General features: G+C 40.5%; 1 non-coding gene across 1 annotated transcript; it reads left to right on the top strand.

Annotated features, from left to right (window-relative positions):
• The first annotated feature begins 11,296 nt into the window (after positions 1-11,296).
• trnal-uag lies at positions 11,297-11,378 on the top strand. The gene has a single exon. It is a non-coding gene; the product is annotated as a tRNA-Leu (tRNA).
• Positions 11,379-12,399: the final 1,021 nt, after the last annotated feature.

Below are 12,399 nucleotides of genomic sequence, written 5' to 3'. Positions count from 1 at the left end.
TATCGGGGGAACGCATGACGGTTTGATCTCTATTTGGCTCTACATGAAAATAGCTGCACCTGAGAGGTCGGGTGGTTGACCACAACCAACAGCTACACCTGTATCTGACAAAATGTACCCCGAGGACACAGCTGACTTCATCTCGTCTGCTATTTATCCTCTCATGAAATCTCCTTATAAAGTTGTGAAGTTGTGCGCTGTTTACTTTTTAAATGGAACCACTGCGTTTGAGATAGTTTCAGTTGCGTTTTTATTCTGGGAAACGACACAATTGATTAACAGCTATGTATTAGAGGATGTCATCTCATTGCAGCGAGCGGTTGAAGCCAGGGTTTATGTGATTAGAGGGATCATGTCTCTTTGAAGGGTTACATCAAAAAAGTGTTGAATGACCAGCAATGAGGCTTTTCAACTGTGGGAAACTGGGGCCGAGATCCTCATTGCTTCAAGCAACGTAATTCTGATGAAAGACAACCAGACCTTCACTACTGGCTAGAAATGTTTAGCTAACATTAGCAGTGGGTGAGTCATTACAGAGGACAGGCTGCTTCATGTTCAGCACGTGGGCGGATCTGGTCTCTCATTGAGGAAACTCTCCCTCAGGGCACAGACTTTCTGCTTTGGTCAATGTCAAAACAGGGAGTTAATCACTACTGGAGAAGTGTAATTTACTTGTCCTCATTAATAACTTTTTCACTTTGATGGGGTTTTATTGCAAAAAGAACAACACAACCGCGCTGTTGTGGTAGCATAAGGAGCAAGTGTTTAGTGTAAATCAAAAAAAAAAAAAGAAGAAGAAGAAGAAGAAGCAAAAACTGAACATTTAATATAAGTTAATGATTAAGTTAGTTTACTTAAGCTTTTCCATCCTGGAGGTTACAACAGAGTCTGTTATTAAAAAGACACGTCTTTTTTTTTTTTTTTTAAAGGCTGCCAAGTAGAAGAGGTTTCCTGGTAATACTGATGCTCCAAATGAATGTGAGGTTGCTGTCCTTTAATTCTCCTGCATCAGATCCTGCACAAATTTTGAACTCTCACGCTCACAGATTTCAAACTGGGCAGGTCAACGGGGACTCGTGAGGACAAAAGTGGTGCTGGACAGAAGGTGGGAGAATCCAAGAAGTTATTAGGATAAAATCTCTGAGGACCGTCATCCAGGTTCTTCTGCTTATCTGAGGTTGGGTCTTCCCAGGGGATCCTGGGGTGTCCTGCAGGCTGGACGGCACATATAGTTATACTTCTAGGTTTATACCCAGAGTCTCCTCCCAGCTGGTCATGCCCAGGCACCCAAGAGGGATCCCCACCAGTTATCTGAACCACCTCAATTGGCCACAATAGAGCAGCTCTATTTCAAAACTACCTCTGGATGTCCCAGCTCCTCATCCTGTCTCCTGCAAGTGAACTCAGGTGTGGTAAACACAGGACCATAAAGCAGGAAGCGACACAATAAGCAGTGCGTCTCATGTGGCGTTAACAACTGACGGCCGTTGCATTGAAGCTACAATATGACTTGCTAATGGCTAACCTCCACTCTAGAAAAGCCCCCACTTGTATTTTGTGAAGCACCTATGTAACTTTTGGTTTTAAAGTATTTGTTGTAGTGGTAATGTTACTTATCAGTTATTGGTCACATTTGATAAATAAAGAAAAGAGACACAATACCCAAGAGAGCTTGCTTCATATGCTGCTCCATGTTTGCTGTTTGTACCTCCTACATTGACCACTTAACGAGCGCCCCTTTCAGCCACGTGACGTTGGTCAGAAACTTTGGTGCGCTTCAGAAATTGCAGTGTGAAAGCAGAACCGAACCAAATGATAAAAGTTCGCGACCATAGGTGAGGGTTGGACCACACTTAATTATTTAACCATAGTAGTTTTTACATGTTATCAAAGAGACACTTCACTCCAAACCAAAGGATGAAATCACCCCGGTGGCACCATTAAAATCTAGATATGATCAACGTAAGTAGAATTGAACCTTTGTGGAACTTAAATCTTTGCACAAAGATTCGCTGTGACACATCAAAAAGTATGACAAATGCACCACAAAATTTAAATACAAGAGACCAGCACGGTTTAGTAAAAGCAGCATGTTTTAAAAGGAGGCTGTAAACCGCAGTGCAGCATACAAAGAAGAAGCAGCCAAAATCTGAAACTTCACTTATTTTAACTTAACTCCCCCCATGAGGCCTGTATCCATCCTGGGGCCACTATAACTTGTCTGGAGTGAGGAGGTGGGGGAATAGATGCCAGCGGTATGTGGCTGCTGCAGACAAGCTTAACACCAAACTTTCCAGAAGCATAAATGTTCCCGGCACGTTTTGAGTCAGTCAAGCAGCAAGGACCATCTAGTCCCAACAGTCCTATCAGTGTCTGGTATCAGATCCTCCTGCAGGAGGAGGAGGGGGGTGGGGGGGTTGGGGATACAATGGCCCGTATAAACCTGCTGTGTAGATTACTCTCAGACTATCAGGATCCTGGCCTGTTTCCACCACAGTTCCTTTCAAAGTCCAGGTAAAACTATGAAATGCAGCGGCCCATGTCGGCTTAACGGGAGCAGCCTCAACAGACGACTACGAGGCATTTATAGTTTCCGCTGATTACGAATCTACAGTTTGTGACAAAAAGCTCTTGAATTACCAGCAGAGACCTCCGCCGAGATAAGAGTCCTCGTGTTTTTGTTGAAGGGGCCGTAGACAAGGGATGGGCGTGATTTGGAGGACAAATACCTCAGCAGCACCCGTATCACAGGCTAAGAATGTGTCAGTCGTAGCAACTGAATAGACTCAATGGACACTAGACAAACACAGGGACTTAGGGGGCATTGTGAGACCTGTGATGCCTTTGTGTTCGCCTGTTGTACACAAGAAAAACTGAAATTTCTCAGTCACCAGCATAAGCTTCTAATCTAGGCTACGAGTTTCTCAAGTGTCTCTCAGATATTTGGGTGCTCGGTTTATGCAGAAAAACACATTTTTTGGAAGCACATTGAGTACAGTCCGCGTATAAAGCGATGGTAGAGGTACTTGGTGTACCTCTTGTATGTTTCCCACACTTAAATGTTTCAGAGTGAAACAAGCAGAATAAACAGAAGCTGACATACAATCTTCTTTTCTGCTCTGCTCTCAAATTGAAAGGACCATCAACAACACCACCTGGGTTCACCCAACCCTCCAGGACGTCTATCACCACAATGAATTTGATGGTAGGAAAGGCAAAGTTGTGGAAAGAGTTGCGGTGAATTGGAGTGTTTGTGTCAGTCAATTGTTATGAGTTGCTCCGTATACTTGTGGCCTTAACTGCGTCACCTTAAAGTTGAAATTAGAACAACTTGGGAACAACTTTCTGCGCCAAAGACTTTCCTGTCTATCGTTGCTGCAGCTCACTTACATGAGGTGTTTATCAATCATCAGTCGTTGCCCAAGTTTGGTTCCTAACTCAACGTACCATCTGACCAACTATAGCTCAAATACCTGGTTGTAGAGGCGCCTTATAGGGGGAAAACTTAAGACAATTCCAAGGGTCCCTCGGGGGCCCCAAAAGATAGGTAAACAAAAAAAAGAGAAAAAAAACATCATCATAAAAATATAATTTTGTAAAATAATAATAAAATATAATAGTAAAATAAGTGGTCTCTTTGTTTTCACTTGATTTTGTCAGTAAAAGTTAAATATCCACTAATCAAAAGGTAAATAATAATGACCTACCACCCCCGTGATTCTGCATGAAATGGTTTGTTCCTGCCTTAGCGCATCGGTTGCGCAGCCAGAAGTCCGTAGCTGTTGGATGTTCAAAAAGTTATGTTTTAATGTTATAAAATACATTTAACTTTGACCTTCTATGTGTTTTTTTGTGTATTTCTTGAATACAGAATCTTGGACTTAGTGGGTCAAGGTCACATAAGGTCAAGCAACTATGATTCTCTACATGAAAATTAAATCTTTTGAAAAAGTCTTGATATGTCCATTTTTTTTATTAATTTTCCAAATTGAAATTCAAAGGAACGAATGGTACACAGACTGACCCTTCAACCTTTACAATGAGGCCCAATGTGACTTTTTCCCCCAAAATTCCTAGCAGCGCCCCTGCCCAGTTGTGAATCGAGGATACATCTGGAAGTAAGTTGTTTGGACGTGGTGCGGCCAACTATTACAGAATGTATTTCCCGGGTGTCATCAGCTAAGCTGCTGTTCCAATTACAGAATGACCAGCGTCGTCTCGTCCTCCAGAATCTGTACTTCAGTATCGAACTTCACGTCAAGTACGAAGTTCACAGACATGGTATTGATGAATGACCATTAGTGATAGCCATGTATGCCACATCGCTGCTGGCAGTTTTGTTTCATTCATCTCAACAGAAATGTGCAGCCAGTCTTCAATATGCAGCGGCTGCAGAAAAAAAGTTACTATCATGCGAACATGTGTTGCAAAATAAACATATTAACATGCACATAACCACTGAAATTATAGAAAATATTCAGAAAAACAATTTTAGATTGTAAATTAGAGATGAATGAATATATCTGCAGCCTTTGGAGTATCTACTTTTGCAATTAAATAAAAACTTCGCAATTTGAGTCTAGCTGATGTTCTCCACCACAGACAGATGCTTCATTACTAGAGAATAAAGGTGCAGCTATATGAAATGTCAGAAGATAATTAGTTATTACATCTCATCCAGTGGGGAGCATGAATATAACATTTCTAATTACACAGCAATCTGTTTCTATGTTTTATTCTGCACCAAACGGTAAACAGACTGAATAATAACACCGTTCATGGGACATGTTTGTTTCTAAAAAAAAAAAAAAAAAAATCAAACCACATCAACCAAGAGTTTTATGTAACTGGAGAGGCAACTGGAATTTAAATATTTAGAAAAACACCCCAGTTTTATTTATGTTTAAAACTCTTTGTTGGTGTTTTCCACCGTTTACTCTGTCATTTTCAGTGTTCACCAAGTGTAGAGTGATCATATGTTTCTAATACATGTATGGACACTGTATTTATTTAGGTTAGGATGTGCATAGCTGTGAATTAAAAACAAACTGAATATACACCGAGGTGTTCAGCCCGCTATATCACGAAAAGAAAACACGTCACAGACGATCAAAAACAGCTAAAGAAGATTTTTTTGTTCCAAATGAAACAATTCCACATTTGTGTAATAATATACTATAATCTGTTTTAATTCAGGTGAAGTGAGACATTTAGTTGTATCTTTCATCAGCAATGTGACATGTTTTGACGGAGCCACTCGTCTCTAGATGCCGTCTTCGCCGATAAGCCTGTCAGAGAAAGCAAGACTCCGTGAGACAACATCTGGTCTGGCTTTTCCACCAAGAGGTGGAGTAATGATACGTGCTATGGGTGTGTAGCTCATCCAGTCGGAGTAAAATGTATGACTCCATGCAAATGTTTATACTCGGACGCACTGTAGGTTTTCCTCCGAATTCATTAAGTCACGAAACCCAGGGTGAGTCATCCACAAATTCAGCAGCGCTGAGACTAAACAAGACGTACACTGAGCTGATGTCACTGGTGGAGACATGAAGCCACAGAGCTATTTCTGGTCCACTATTCCCATAATGACCCTACATTCCCAAACTACACATGGATTCACTTTACCTGAACGCCTCTTGGCTTCACTCCTGTAAAAATCCAGCTGAACAGCAGTTAAAACCATGTTTGATAACCTCAGCCCTCAGTCATAACTTTGCATCAGTAACCGACCTGCCAGCCAACAAGAACGACCAATAACAGAAAGGCTGAGGAGTTATCAGATGGTGTCTCTTCCAAGGCTGTCATAAGAAAAAAAAAAAAAAAGAATAGGAAAGAAAACGGGGCAAAGACCAAACGTATTAAACAAAATGATTTAACTGTGAGTTTATCTGCTCTTATGCAACTAAGCTGTTTATGAATGTCAGTAGGACATGTTTGTTTTATGGAGTTAAAGGTTATGGAACTGCAATAAGATGCTAGTTTGTTACTTTTAGTAGTTTTTTTGTGACACAAAACGGGAAAATGATTGGTGCTTCTGAGTTTTAACCCTTTATGGGGCAAGGAACTATATTTGGTAACTTCAGCACACATATTAAAGGTCACATCAGGGTGTAATGTGGTCTCCCAGGTCCATCTCTACATGATCACGGAACATACCTGTTTAATTAGGTAAAATGAAGATGTGGCCTAACATTGTCTAATGAGATAATATAACAACATAAGTGCCAGAAACAGCACTTTATATTCTAATGGTCTCAATATATTAATCTTGATTTTCTCCATGAAAATGTAAAAAGAATGAAAACTTTCACAAAAGTAACAAAGTTCTTCACTGAGTGCCCTATAAAGGGTTAAGTCATAAAAACACTGTTGCCGGGCAACTGTCGCTACGTCAGCGAGCTAATGACCAGCTAACTTTATTTGGGAAATGCGGAGTCTAACTGGGAATAGAAGAAATTCAAATAAATTACAGCTTATCATTTCAGGAGATGGGAACTCTGAATAATACAGGAGGCTCATATGTTCACATGGTCTCTTCTTTTGAAAGTGATAAACATGAGCCCATTTTGAGGCGGAATTAAACACTGAAGCAAGTCCAGCACAAGCTTGCATCAGCCATTCTTTATTCTCTAACGCTTTATTACTTTACCTACCAATAAACTTTCAAATCTTCCAGTAAATAGGCCTTTATTACAGTAAGTATGCCAAACTCTGTGATAAAAAAAAAAAAAAATCCTTTCTAATGGCTTCTAAATGGATCATTAGTTTAGACGTTAGCCTTAGCTTTAGCTTTTTAGCTTTATCGCCACCTGTTTAAAACTGTTTTACAGGTTAAAAACAAAGTTGTTTATCAGGTAGAAACAACGGCTAACAGCTCTGTACCGTTAGCATTAGCTTAAACTAGCTACATACTATACATTTGTATAGCCTATTTGTTCTATATTTTTGAATCACTGTATACTGTATAGGTGGAACATGCAAATTTACCTCATATTTACACCCTATTTTCATATCCTTGTATATTGCATGAAGCCTATATCCTTACATACTTACCATATATTTACCATATATTTATTTATTTACATTAATCTATCTATCTATCTATCTATCTATCTATCTATCTATCTATAGCTCCTTAGCTACAGCTAAATTTTTGCAAATGTGAAAGCAAAAGTCCCTTTCCAATTGAGAGTTGTGGCTAGAAAAAAATCCAGCATGTGTTTACACCAATGTGAAAGAAATTCTCCAAATTAGGAAGACATCAAGAACACACACATAGAAGAATGGAAGTTTTTAGCTCAGGTTAAACAACACCTCCTCCTCCTCCTCCTCCTCCTCCTCCTATCCGCTCCAGACTGACCATTTATCTTTAAAAGAGTCAGATCTAAACAGATGTGCTGGCAGTGAAATTTTCACTCGAATGATTTAATTTCCCGTGCAGACGTGTGATCATTTTCATGCCTGGGCGGTTTAATCAAAAGGGGAATGTCGGGGCAGGTGCAGGCAGAGACTCATTTCAGGTGAGACAAGGATTTGCTCGCAGCAGGAATAAAGAAAGCAGCACTATTAATTATTAAGGACAATTCAAGAGAACAGAAGGGAGCAGCGAAGGTGTGGACGCGGGTAATGATTTACCAGAAGATGTCAGAACTGAAAGTAGACTGAGTTATGGTGCCTTTTAAATCCGAGTCGATCTCACAAATCACAAAAAAAGACATCTAAACTTACAAACTAATGGGAGCACACAGTGAATGGATGCTTTTGAGGTTATTTTGTTTGTTGTGGTGTCTCCTTCTGAGCTCAAATTACACTGTCCTGGCCGTATTTCATGAGGTCTGAGTGCGTATTTAAGGACAATAAAACTTACTACAGTGGCCCTTTTGTTACCAGAATCTCCATTCAGCGCTCGAGGGTACAAGTACTAAGTGGACAAACACTCCTACCAAGTTAGCTCCATATAAGGCCGCTGCACGAGCTCCATTGCATAAGACGGCTAACCCTGGAATTACCCAATACCTGCAACAAACAGTCGAGAGGACAGAGAAGATTTGTGAAGCTGAATGAATGAACGCCGACGCCGATTCAGTGTATGACAATAAAAATAAGAAACTGCACTTGGAAAAACGCTATTATTAGTTAAAAAGGAGCCTCGGATGCTATAAATAGATGCCTGAGTGTTTCATAACAGATGGAAAGTAGCAGTAACATATGTGTCAATTTCCTTTAGTGTGGGAGTAGCCTCATAGCTTAACATGTGGCGCAGGCCATGTGTGATTAAGAGAGCACTTCTCCGAAATGTTTGAGTGCTTAGGTTACAGTTTCCACAACTGCTCTCATCAACAATCTCTCAGAGGTTTGTTGTTTTATGGCGACTCGTCCCCTGATGTTTAATAAACAGGCAGAAAAAAAAAAAAAAGATTTTGGCTGTTTATTAGCGGGCTGGATTTCTACATCCATCTTTTAGCTTTTTTTTTTTTTAAATGAATGAATGGTGCATTTATTAACAGGAATCGGCAGGAGGTGCTCGGGGTGGATGGAGGGCACTCAAAGCAAATGACTGTCGATAGGCTACAAAAGTAATGGGGGTTAGAATAGGGTTGGTCGATCTTCACTGGAGAGAAATCTGCTGTAAAACAATTTCCTGCATCTTCTCGTAAGGAAATCTCATAAAACTGATATCGCAAAATAAATGTTGTGACACCTTGAAAGGGGATTAGTCCACATGTGAGGGAGATCAAAAACCCTGGGAGTACTGTCAAGCCTGAAAACTGTGTGACAACCAAACCAGTGACGACATTAGTTTTAGTTTTGAGGGAAAATTGTTTAAAAACAGAAATATCTGATAGAGGAATTGGATTGAATCAGGAAATGAGCAACGATAACCAGCCCTCGTTAAGAGTAGACTGTGTTTTTGTTTAAACAAACTTGTTTGTGTGTCTAAACTGTGTGGACTTTTTCTGCACTATGACAAACTACAATCTTTCCCATAAACACAAAAAAAAAACAATCAGTCAGTTCCCTCTAATGTTGACTCAGCAGGAAACTTACACTACATTAAGTGATACATGACTTGAACAATTTGCTGTTGCAATGTAGCTGCAACAGAAACATTATTGCACACAATATGCTGCAGCATAATGAGTGCGCGCCTTTAAACCCTGAACATCCTAGTGGTCACTTGTGATATTGCAACAGAAAAAATCCAGTGCAGTTTAAAAAATATTATCCCCGCAGGCCACGATTATAGAAGAAGCTACAGACTTATTCTTCCTGAATGTGAATTTAAAACCATGAAGGTTTTGTTGTGACAAAACTTTCAAAAAGCACGGATTAGCCGTGTCCCATTTTAACTCGGCGTATCAGTTTGTTATTCAAGAATAAGAAGATTATCTAATTTTTTTGTGACCCCGAGGCAGACGATCCAGTTTAATCTTGCGTTTACAAAGCATTTCCTGTCTGCTCTCCTAAGCTGCCCGAGAAGTAATAGTGTCTGAACTGGCTGTCGGTCAAAACAACTTTCTCCGGAGGAAAAACGAGAATGTCAGAATCCGTGTTTTCTCTCCTCCTGCTTCTTTTATGTTCCCTTTAAACATTTCATGAGGGTTCAGATGTACAACAGATGCCCTCCCTCTCATCTCCCCTTTTCCCCTTTATTTGTATGCATGCGGTGGTCGCTGAGGTGCGGGGGTCGTTGCGCAACTTGGCCGAGCGGCTTGATGGGTCACAGTTCGGCGGTGGAGCTGCAAATGAGGAGGAAGGGGGGAGGCCTTTGGCAGGGATGGCTGCTTCTTCCCATCTGCGTTACCTGAGTCTCTGGTGGCCGCTCGCTACCTTACAGACCCTCTGTGTCTTTCAGCGGCGGAGAGCACAAAGCGCCCACGGACGCCTCGGCCAGAGCTCGAAGACATAATGGAAACGCACACAAAGGACGAGGCATACCAGGCTTTTACAGTCTCCCTCTGAGAGTATTAGAAACACACATTGGGCAAAGTGGGCCAGTTTGGCCTTGAGGTAGCATACCAGGGGCTAAAACTGGGTTGGAAAATATTTTTTTTTGTGTGTGTGTGTATGTGTGCGCGAATAGAGAAAGTCTTCACATAAAACACCCCGCTTTACTATTTGATATGTTTAGCAGAGTTGCCCCAGTGCCCAAGCCTCCAGAATTTAAAGTATTGTCTTGATGTGTGCTGAGCTAAAGGGGAAGGCATGCAGGGGCCTGACCCCGGGGTCACGGCGCTTTAAAAGCCGACGTGGACGGCAGCCAGTCAGAGAGAGAGAAAGAGAGGGTGACTCAGTGTGAGCATGTTTGGGTTTGAGCCGCTATGAGTCAGGCAGACCAGAGCAGGACATCAGATGGAGGGTGACTCAGCCTCTGAGGTATGAAAGGTTTTCATCTTTGAACCTCGTCACAGGCCGAGAACCTCAGCGGCGGTCCGTGAGCCGAGCTGGAAGCCGCTCAGACCGTCATCTTTTCCTGAACGGCGGGAGCTGCCAAGAGAAATCTGGAGGTTTTGTTTTGTTGTGCTATAACTGAATCACCCCCCCCCCCCCTTTTTTTCACTTTTAGTCTAAGAGCAGAAGCTTAAATATAGATCACAAAACTAAAACAACAACCGGTTTCTGAGGAGACCGTTTCAAAGCCTGACTTCAAGGAGAAACCAACGTCTCACTGTCAGGCAGCCAGTCAATCACATACACCTCCAAACCTCTGGAGGCCGCAAACAGAAAGTCTGTAAACATCCAGGACGTTTGTTATTGGGACCAAAACAATCCAAAGAAAACACATTAATAATAATAAACTGATTCTGCTCACAAGTGCAACAAAATCTACCGTATATCATATAATTCTGAGCCACAGAGGTTGATTTTTTTATAATTTATTTTTATTTTTTGTCAAAATATAACCAGAAAGATATAATTTAACCTATGAATGGAGCCAGAAAGACAACTGGATTACAATAATTGTGAGTCCTGGCAACAATACATACTTGTACGTGGTTATATATTCATGTTGAGAGATTCTCAACACACAAATTTGCAATAGAAGCTGATGGGATGAGATTCCCACTGCGGGCAGGAATATGGCAGTTCAGGATGGCTAATTTTTTCGTTTACTCACTTAAAAACTGATTTATGTAACATTTGTGTTGCTTTTGGATGGTTGTTTACACAACTCAGGCTGATAATTTAGGACGTGGCTGATTTAGGTAAGAATGCGTGCCCTTTTTTTGGACATTTTTAACCATAATTAGACCATGGTAATATTAGCTTGACCCTTTTATTGGTATCTATTGGTAGTGTGGCCGAGCGGTCTAAGGCGCTGGATTTAGGCTCCAGTCTCTATGGAGGCGTGGGTTCAAATCCCACCACTGCCATTATGGGGTTCAGTGTTTGTGATGGAATCACAAATTGTTTGGCAAAAACACACATATTTTCAATAATATAAATTGAAGGTGGATTTTTCCTGGGGGCCGGTTGATGGATTTTCCTTTTTTTTGTAGTACCTGATTTACAAAAATAGTTGCGCTCTTACCATTAAGGGACAAAAGTGTCCTCTTTAAAAACACCCTAAAAATAGCATATGTGAGTATTTTTGTATCCACTTCAGTACTAAACACAAATACCAAAAGTTTGATTATTTTCTGACTTTTAACTCTTTATATGACAATGTTTGTGATGGCATCTAATTTTTTTCAAAAAAAAAAAACAACAAAAAAACATACAAAAAAACTCCACAAAAATTGGAATATTTTCAATAATCTAAATGCAAAGTGGATTTTTCTAGGGGGGATTATTAGAGTCTTGGACGTGTCAATGATTAGTAGCAACACTGATTTTGATGCGTTTTTATTTATTTATTTATTTGTAGTGTGTGATTCAAAAAAATCACTCCCATTAAAACCCATTGAAAACCACTTGAAACTGCTCTTGCAAGCTGCACTTTGGCTCTTTTCACATTCAGACTCATTCTCTCTTTCTTTCAAGTTACAGGATAAAAAAATATAGTTGAAAAACCCTCAATTAAACACACACATGCATACATGCAAACACACACTCAGGCAGGCACCCAGGTCAATGCAGAGATCACTATTAACCCACTCGTCCTCATGACCTAACAACGTCATCTCTTTGTCATAACAAACTTGGGAGCTGCAAATCACAGTAGGGAAACAGTAACATTTTATTTTTTAGCAAACAACATGTTGGTAAAATCAGGTATGAGGGTTAAGAGAGTGAATATCAACCCAGCACTCATTGGAAGAACTGAAAATTTGGTGGTTGCATCTTTGAAAATCATAACCAACGATTTTACTGACCCTGATCAGCCAACACAGCTCTTAAACTCAGGAACTCTAGCAAAACATGTGCAAATGGATAAAACACGAGCACGTAAAA

This window comes from Mugil cephalus, chromosome 14 (genome assembly GCF_022458985.1).
Source record: "Mugil cephalus isolate CIBA_MC_2020 chromosome 14, CIBA_Mcephalus_1.1, whole genome shotgun sequence".
Lineage (NCBI taxonomy): Eukaryota > Metazoa > Chordata > Actinopteri > Mugiliformes > Mugilidae > Mugil > Mugil cephalus.
This window is presented reverse-complemented; position numbering and strand designations above follow the sequence as displayed.